The sequence below is a fragment of the Pseudophryne corroboree genome, chromosome 8 (genome assembly GCF_028390025.1).
Source record: "Pseudophryne corroboree isolate aPseCor3 chromosome 8, aPseCor3.hap2, whole genome shotgun sequence".
In the NCBI taxonomy this organism is placed as follows: Eukaryota; Metazoa; Chordata; class Amphibia; order Anura; family Myobatrachidae; genus Pseudophryne; species Pseudophryne corroboree.
In genome coordinates this window covers 160,239,917-160,249,911 of record NC_086451.1, presented here as the reverse complement: position 1 = coordinate 160,249,911, position 9,995 = coordinate 160,239,917, and the positions used below count along the sequence as shown (strand labels likewise).

The following is a 9,995-nucleotide window of genomic DNA, read 5'->3' as shown; positions in this document are numbered from 1 at the left end:
ACTTTGCGAAAAGTACATACTGACAAAGGCTAATAAGCATTCATCTAGAACGTTTCCTAGAAAAACTTTAAAAAGTCAATAATCTGGAGAGTTTTTGTAAGAATTTTCTTAACTCAACCAACGAAGAAACACATTGGTACTTTCCCATGATGAGATGAGTGCTTCAGGATCTCTTGCACTTACATGTGCAGCAGAGTACTGCAATGGAAGCATGCTGGGCCCATTACCCTGAGGTAGGCAGATTGAAACTATCCTCTGCTATATGCATTTTTTTTGTTAATTAAAGTAATCCAAAACTGGGATTGATATGTTAGCTATTTTATGTTTACTTAAAGTACAATAACTTTTACCATTTTAATTTGTTTTAATAGTATATTGACAGTATTGTTTTCTTTCAAAAATCCACTTAATTTTCTTTACCCTATTATTAAAATGGTAATTGACAAAAACAAACTACATTGTCACCAGAAGAGCAATACAAAATGTACAAGTGATATATTAAAATCATCTTTCCAGCTTGAATTTCAATGATGCATTGGGGCAACGATTTTGTGAGAAACATCTTCACCCTTAAATAAAGATTTTCTTAATTCCTTACCTGTGTGCTAATTTGATATCACCTTGTTTTCACATTAAACAGACTTCCACATGAGAAAGCAGCAAGGATGCATTGGCGTTAATGTTTCCTGGTGTCAACCTGTATTATTTCAGTAGACATTGAAATGAGGATGCATCTTGCTGCCTTTCCAATGAAGCAAGTTTAATTTAGTAATAGGTGAAAAACCATCCTTACAAAGGTGTTCATCAGAGACTTGGCTTTGTGGACACTTTTCAGAGAACAAATTTGTTAGCATAAAAATAAAGCCAGAAAATGAAGAGCTGTTTAATCACTCAATTGGATTTTTTTGCCAGCATATTTCTTTTTCTCTGCAACCCACTGCTAAATTGTGCTTCCTAGCTGTTTTTATAAAATCACTGAATCAAATCTAACTCTGATTACATCAGAGAAGGCCAGGTACCCTACACCATAAGAGGGGATTTGAAATTTTGACTTGTCTACTTAAAGATCACCAAAATCTGATTACAAGGTCAATTACGTCCCTGGGTGTGATTGAACCACCAACCTTCTGGTTTATAGCCGTACACACTAACTGATTGCACCACAGAGACACTTTGCAAAAGTACATACTGACAAAGGCTAATAAGCATTCATCTAAAACATTTCCTAGAAAAACTTTAAAAAGTCAATAATCTGGAGAGTTTTTGTAAGATGTTTCTTCCATCCACCAACGAAGAAACACATTGGTACTTTCCCATGATGAGTGAGTGCTTCAGGATCTCTTGCACTTACATGTGCAGCAGAGTACTGCAATGGAAGCATGCTGGGCCCATAACCCAGAGGTAGGCAGATTGAAACTATCCTCTGCTATATGCATTTTTTTTGTTAATTAAAGTAATCCAAAACTGGGATTGATATTTTTGCTCTTTTATTTTTCATTAAAGTACAATAACTTTTACCATTTTAATTTGTTTTAATAGTATATTGAAAGAATTGTTTTCTTTTAAAAATCCACTTAATTTTCTTTACCCTATTATTAAAATGGTAATTGACAAAAACAAACTACATTGTCACCAGAAGAGCAATACAAAATGTACAAGTGATATATTAAAATCATCTTTCCAGCTTGAATTTCAATGATGCATTGGGGCAACGATTTTGTGAGAAACATCTTCACCCTTAAATAAAGATTTTCTTAATTCCTTACCTGTGTGCTAATTAGATATCACCTTGTTTTCACATTAAACAGACTTCTACATGAGAAAGCAGCAAGGATGCAGTGGCGTTAATGTTTCCTGGTGTCAACCTGTATTATTTCAGTAGACATTGAAATGAGGATGCATCTTGCTGCCTTTTCAATGAAGCAAGTTTAATTTAGTAATAGGTGAAAAACCATCCCTACAAAGGTGTTAATCAGAGACTTGGCTTTGTGGACACTTTTCAGAGAACAAATTTGTTAGCATAAAAATAAAGCCAGAAAATGAAGAGCTGTTTAATCACTCAATTGGATTTTTTTTGCCAGCATATTTCTTTTTCTCTGCAACCCACTGCTAAATTGTGCTTCCTAGCTGTTTTTATTATATCACTGAATCAAATCTAACTCTGATTACATCAGAAAAGGCCAAGTACCCTACACCATAACAGGGGGTTTGAAATTTTGACTTGTCTACTTAAAGATCACCAAAATCTGATCACAAGGTCAATTACGTCCCTGGGTGGGATTGAACCACCAACCTTTTGGTTAGTAGCCGGACACACTAACCCATTGCGCCACAGAGATACTTCACAAAAAGTCCCTACTGACAAAGGCTAATAAGCATACATCTAGAACGTTTCCTAGAAAAACTTTAAAAAGTCAATAATCTGGAGAGTTTTTGTAAAATGTTTCTTCCATCAACCAACGAAGAAACACATTGGTACTTTCCCATGATGAGTGAGTGCTTCAGGATCTCTTGCACTTACATGTGCAGCAGAGTACTGCAATGGAAGCATGCTGGGCCCATAACCCAGAGGTAGGCAGATTGAAACTATCCTTTGCTATATGCATTTTTTTTGTTAATTTAAGTAATCAAAACTGGGATTGATATTTTTGCTCTTTTATTTTTACTTGAAGTACAATAACTTTTACCATTTTAATTTGTTTAAATCCACTTAATTTTCTTTACCCTATTATTAAAAGGGTAATTGACAAAAACAAACTACATTGTCACCAGAAGAGCAATACAAAATGTACAAGTGATATATTAAAATCATCTTTCCAGCTTGAATTTCAATGATGCATTGGGGCAACGATTTTGTGAGAAACATCTTCACCCTTAAATAAAGATTTTCTTAATTCCTTACCTGTGTGCTAATTAGATATCACCTTGTTTTCACATTAAACAGACTTCCACATGAGAAAGCAGCAAGGATGCAGTGGCGTTAATGTTTCCTGGTGTCAACCCGTATTATTTCAGTAGACATTGAAATGAGGATGCATCTTGCTGCCTTTCCAATGAAGCAAATTTAATTTAGTAATAGGTGAAAAACCATCCCTACAAAGGTGTTAATCAGAGACTTGGCTTTGTGGACACTTTTCAGAGAACAAATTTGTTAGCATAAAAATAAAGCCAGAAAATGAAGAGCTGTTTAATCACTCAATTGGATTTTTTTGCCAGCATATTTCTTTTTCTCTGCAACCCACTGCTAAATTGTGCTTCCTAGCTGTTTTTATAAAATCACTGAATCAAATCTAACTCTGATTACATCAGAGAAGGCCAGGTACCCTACACCATAAGAGGGGGTTTGAAATTTTGACTTGTCTACTTAAAGATCACCAAAATCTGATAACAAGGTCAATTACGTCCCTGGGTGGGATTGAACCACCAACCTTTTGGTTTATAGCCGTACACACTAACTGATTGCGCCACAGAGACACTTTGCAAAAGTACGTACTGACAAAGGCTAATAAGCATTCATCTAAAACGTTTCCTAGAAAAACTTTAAAAAGTCAATAATCTGGAGAGTTTTTGTAAGATGTTTCTCCCATCCACCAACGAAGAAACACATTGGTACTTTCCCATGATGAGTGAGTGCTTCAGGATCTATTGCACTTACATGTGCAGCAGAGTACAGCAATGGAAGCATGCTGGGCACATAACCCAGAGGTAGGCAGATTGAAACTATCCTCTGCTATATGCATTTTTTTTTGTTAATTAAAGTAATCCAAAACTGGGATTGATATGTTGGCTCTTTTATTTTTACTTACAGTACAATAACTTTTACCATTTTAATTTGTTTTAATAGTATATTGACAGTATTGTTTTCTTTCAAAAATCCACTTAATTTTCTTTACCCTATTATTAAAATGGTAATTGACAAAAACAAACTACATTGTCACCAGAAGAGCAATACAAAATGTACAAGTGATATATTAAAATCATCTTTCCAGCTTGAATTTCAATGATGCATTGGGGCAACGATTTTGTGAGAAACATTTTCACCCTTAAATAAAGATTTTCGTAATTCCTTACCTGTGTGCTAATTAGATATCACCTTGTTTTCACATTAAACAGACTTCCACATGAGAAAGCAGCAAGGATGCAGTGGCGTTAATGTTTCCTGGTGTCAACCTGTATTATTTCAGTAGACATTGAAATGAGGATGCATCTTGCTGCCTTTCCAATGAAGCAAGTTTAATTTAGTAATAGGTTAAAAACCATCCCTACAAAGGTGTTAATCAGAGACTTGGCTTTGTGGACACTTTTCAAAGAACAAATTTGTTAGCATAAAAATAAAGCCAGAAAATGAAGAGCTGTTTAATCACTCAATTGGATTTTTTTTGCCAGCATATTTCTTTTTCTCTGCAACCCACTGCTAAATTGTGCTTCCTAGCTGTTTTTATAAAATCACTGAATCAAATCTAACTCTGATTACATCAGAGAAGGCCAGGTACCCTACACCATAACAGGGGGTTTGAAATTTTGACTTGTCTACTTAAAGATCACCAAAATCTGTAAACAAGGTCAATTACGTCCCTGGTTGGGATTGAACCACTAACCTTTTGGTTAGTAGCCGGACACACTAACCGATTGCGCCACAGAGACACTTTGCAAAAAGTATGTACTGACAAAGTCTAATAAGCATACATCTAGAACGTTTCCTAGAAAAACTTTAAAAAGTCAATAATCTGGAGAGTTTTTGTAAGATGTTTCTTCCATCAACCAATGAAGAAACACATTGGTACTTTCCCATGATGAGTGAGTGCTTCAGGATCTCTTGCACTTACATGTGCAGCAGAGTACTGCAATGGAAGCATGCTGGGCCCATAACCCAGAGGTAGGCAGATTGAAACTATCCTTTGCTATATGCATTTTTTTTTGTTAATTTAAGTAATCAAAACTGGGATTGATATTTTTGCTCTTTTATTTTTACTTAAAGTACAATAACTTTTACCATTTTAATTTGTTTTAATAGTATATTGACAGTATAGTTTTCTTTAAAAAATCCACTTCATTTTCTTTACCCTATTATTAAAAGGGTAATTGACAAAAACAAACTACATTGTCACCAGAAGAGCAATACAAAATGTACAAGTGATATATTAAAATCATCTTTCCAGCTTGAATTTCAATGATGCATTGGGGCAACGATTTTGTGAGAAACATCTTCACCCTTAAATAAAGATTTTCTTAATTCCTTACCTGTGTGCTAATTAGATATCACCTTGTTTTCACATTAAACAGACTTCTACATGAGAAAGCAGCAAGGATGCAGTGGCGTTAATGTTTCCTGGTGTCAACCTGTATTATTTCAGTAGACATTGAAATGAGGATGCATCTTGCTGCCTTTCCAATGAAGCAAGTTTAATTTAGTAATAGGTGAAAAACCATCCCTACAAAGGTGTTAATCAGAGACTTGGCTTTGTGGACACTTTTCAGAGAACAAATTTGTTAGCATAAAAATAAAGCCAGAAAATGAAGAGCTGTTTAATCACTCAATTGGATTTTTTTTGCCAGCATATTTCTTTTTCTCTGCAACCCACTGCTAAATTGTGCTTCCTAGCTGTTTTTATTAAATCACTGAATCAAATCTAACTCTGATTACATCAGAAAAGGCCAGGTACCCTACACCATAACAGGGGGTTTGAAATTTTGACTTGTCTACTTAAAGATCACCAAAATCTGATAACAAGGTCAATTACGTCCCTGGGTGGGATTGAACCACCAACCTTTTGGTTAGTAGCCGGACACACTAACCGATTGCGCCACAGAGACACTTCGCAAAAAGTACCTACTGACAAAGGCTAATAAGCATACATCTAAAACTTTTCCTAGAAAAACTTTAAAAAGTCAATAATCTGGAGAGTTTTTTTAAGATGTTTCTTCCATCAACCAACGAAGAAACACATTGGTACTTTCCCATGATGAGTGAGTGCTTTAGGATCTCTTGCACTTACATGTGCAGCAGAGTACTGCAATGGAAGCATGCTGGGCCCATTACCCAGAGGTAGGCAGATTGAAACTATCCTCTGCTATATGCATTTTTTTTGTTAATTAAAGTAATCCAAAACTGGGATTGATATGTTAGCTCTTTTATGTTTTCTTAAAGTACAATAACTTTTACCATTTTAATTTGTTTTAATAGTATATTGACAGTATTGTTTTCTTTCAAAAATCTACTTAATTTTTTTTACCCTATTATTAAAATGGTAATTGACAAAAACAAACTACATTTGTTTGGGAGAAAAATGCAAAGGTACAAGACAGCTTTTCCTTGCCAATATCTCTCTTTTGCAAAGAGCTACGCATTGGAAAATTCAGGGCTATACCGTGTAGATGAAGCACTAACAGGAGGCTTTAAAATTTTCTTTCTAGTGTCCTTCGTTTGGGAGAAAAATCCAATGGTACAAGACAGCTTTTCCTTGCCAATATCTCTCTTTTGCAAAGAGCTGCGCATTGGAAAATTCAGGGCTATGCCGTGTAGATGATGGCCTAACAGGAGGCTTTAAAATTTTCTTTCTAGTGTCCTTCGTTTGGGAGAAAAATGCAAAGGTACAAGACAGCTTTTCCTTGCCAATATCTCTCTTTTGCAAAGAGCTGCGCATTGGAAAATTCAGGGCTATGCCGTGTAGATGATGGCCTAACAGGAGGCTTTAAAATTCCAAACGAAGGACACTAGAAAGAAAATTTTAAAGCCTCCTGTTAGGCCATCATCTACACGGCATAGCCCTGAATTTTCCAATGCGCAGCTCTTTGCGATTACAATCCAACCTGAATCAGGCTCTATTACCTATCACAATGCAGTGCAGGTAGTACAAAATGGGGTTAATATAGGAGAAAAACCCCCAGAGCTGTGCTCCTTAACTGTCCCTGGTGGCTAGTGGAGCGGCTGCCCAGTAATCAGTGTCCACGCCAGTGCGCACACGGCCCGCCCCCTACAGCCACGCTGGATCTCGGTATAGTGTGGGCACAGAAGCCCCTTACCTCCCTTTCATCAGCGGCCTCGTGATCCCGGAGGGCGGTGTGTGTGTGACTGACCTTAGGAAGAAACCGGAGCCTCCGCTGCAGTGACCCAGCAACCAGGGCACGGGAGTATACTGCGCCGCTGGGAGTGATGGAGCTGCAGTAAAGATGTCTATTAGACCTAGCCTGCTGCAGCCCTTGGAGATTCTTATAAAAAAAGTTCTTCTTTTCTTGTCAAAATTAATAGCTAAGAATAGGCTGCCTGAGGCAGCCCCCTGTTAAGTGGCCTGCTACTGAAGGCACCAACTACAAACTGAGCTCCCTGTTCATGGAAGCGAGGTTATAGAGCAGGGGGCGCTGAGCATCTTGGGAACAGTCAAAAGCTTTGAGCCTGTTGGTGCCTCAGATCAAGATCCTACTCTACACCCCAATGTGAATCCTTGTGGAGTCCAGTGTACCCCACAGAAGAAATGAATGTGTCACACCCATTGGCAGCAACATTAGAATAGCTGCTGATGGGCACAATTGAGAAAGGAAGGGGGGAAAACATTTGAATCCAGCACATATATGTAATTTGAATATGTAATTTGTACCTTCCTACTTTAAAATGTAATGGATGAACCTCACCCTGTGAGAACTATCTTTATGATCAAGAGATCTCATATGCAAGATAAGTATGTGTTGGCAGAGGCGCTCACTGGGCAGAGATGCTGATCGCATCTCTGGCATGTGCCGGTGCACTGCGGCACCAGCACACACACACACTTCAGACCTGATCTCCTGTTGTGTGAATATGCACAGCAGAGATCAGGTCTGAATTAGGCCCTATATACAGCTGTCAGTAAGGCAGGGATCTGCTGCTGCCAGTGAGGCAGGGATCTGCTGCTGCCAGTGAGGCAGGGATCTGCTGCTGCCAGTGAGGCAGGGATGTGCTGCTGTCAGTGAAGCAGTGATCTGCTGCTGTCAGTGAGGCAGTGATCTGCTGCTGTCAGTAAGGCAGGGATGTGCTGCAATAAGTGAGGCAGGGATGTGCTGCTGTCAGTGAAGCAGGGATGTGCTGCTGTCAGCAAGGCAGTGATCTGCTGCCCACTATCTCCCTATCACCCCTGCCTGAGTCACACACTTTCCCTGTCACCTCTGCCCCAGTTACCCACTATCTCCCAGTCACCGCTGCCTCAGTTAACCACTATACCTGCGACCCCTGCCTCAGTCACCCACTATACCAGTCACCCCTGCTTTAGTCACCCACTATCTCTGTCACCCCGGCCTCAGTCACCCACTATCTCCCACTCATACATGCTTCAGTCACCCACTATCTCCCAGTCATCCCTGCCTCAGTCACCTACTGACACCAGTGCAGACATTTCTGCTGCGGCCTCTCCACTCTCCAGCGTGAACGTCCTGACGACTGAGGAAATCCGCTTCCCAGTTTAGGACTCCGGGAATGAACACTGCCGATATTGCTGGCAGATGACGTTCTACCCAACTGAGGATTTTTGATACTTCCAGCTTTGCTATGCAATTTCGAGTGCCGCCTTGATGATTTGTGTACACTACCGTGGTGGCGTTGTCCGATTGTACTTGAACAGGCCTGTTCTGTACTAGAGGCAGGGCCAGTGTCAATGAATTGAACACTGCCTGCAATTCCAGAATGTTTATCGGGAGGAGAGATTCCTCCCTGGTCCACCGATGGTGAAGGGTCGTCATCACGGCCATGACCTTGGTGAATTTCCGAGGTGCCGTGGCCAAACCAGAAGGCAGGACCTGAAATCCAAAAACTAACCAGGCACAACACTGCTTAGCTTCCAACATCAGATGAGATTGGACATATCCAGTGTGATGCGGCTGTAGATGATTTTTGCTGTTTCTAACTTCTACTTCTAACTACTGGTACATCAATGAATAAGTTTCAAAATAGAATGCATCAAGAGAACGATGTTGGTAGTATAAAACTACCTACAGCACCTGGTATTCCCAGGTGGTCTCACATCCAAGAACAAACCAGGCCTAAAATCAGGTGATATTGGGCATATACAGTGTGGTGTGGTTGTAGATGAGCTTAGTGGTTTCTGTTAGAGTTCTTCTACTTCTAACTACTCGTACATAAATGAGTAAGCGGACGATTTATTAAACCTGGTGAAATGATAATTTGCATGGTGATAAAGTACCAGCCAATCAGCTCCTAATTGCCATGTCACAGGCTGGGTTTGAAAAATGACAGTTAGGAGCTGACTGGCTGGTACTTTATCACCTTGCACTTTATCAGTTCACCAGGCTTAATAGATCTGCCCCAATGTTTCAAAATGGAATGCATCAAGAGAACGGTGTTAGTATTGTAAAAATACACACAGCTCCTGGTATTTCCTGGTGGTCTCCCATCCAAGTACTAAAACCAGGACCAACACTGCTCAGCTTCCATGATCAGGAGAGATTGGGCAAATCCAGTGTGCTGTGGCTGTAGATGAGCTGGTGGTTTTTATTACAGCTCTTCTACTTCTAACTTCTGGTACATAAAAGAATACATGTAAAAATTGAATGTACCAAGAAAATGGTGTTGGTAGTTTAAAAACACCTAAAGAATCTGATACTACCAAGCAGTCTCCCATCCATGTATTAACAAAGTCCAATACTGCTTTGCTTCAAAAATCAAATGAGATTGGGCATATCCAGTGTGGTGTGGCTTTAGATAAGCTTTGTGGTTTCTGTTAGAGCTCTTCTACTTCTAACTAATGGTACATTAATGAATATGTATAAGGTTGTAGTTTATCCAATATGCCTTTACTACCTTACCTTTCAACCCCCCCTCCCCTCTTCTCCTTATAGCTTCCTTAGTTCTCTCCTCCTCATGTGTGCGTTATTTGTTTTCTCATACGTCCTAGATGATGCTGGGGTCACATTAAGAACCTTGGGGTATAGACTGGATCCACAGGAGACATGGGCACTTTAAGACTTTCAAAGGGTGTGAACTGTCTCCTCCCTCTATGCCCCTCCTC

At 39.3% G+C, this 9,995-nt stretch overlaps 1 non-coding gene across 1 annotated transcript; it reads right to left on the bottom strand.

Annotated features, from left to right (window-relative positions):
- Window positions 1-5,740: 5,740 nt before the first annotated feature.
- Window positions 5,741-5,814, bottom strand: TRNAS-ACU (transfer RNA serine (anticodon ACU)). The gene has a single exon. It is a non-coding gene; the product is annotated as a tRNA-Ser (tRNA).
- Window positions 5,815-9,995: the final 4,181 nt, after the last annotated feature.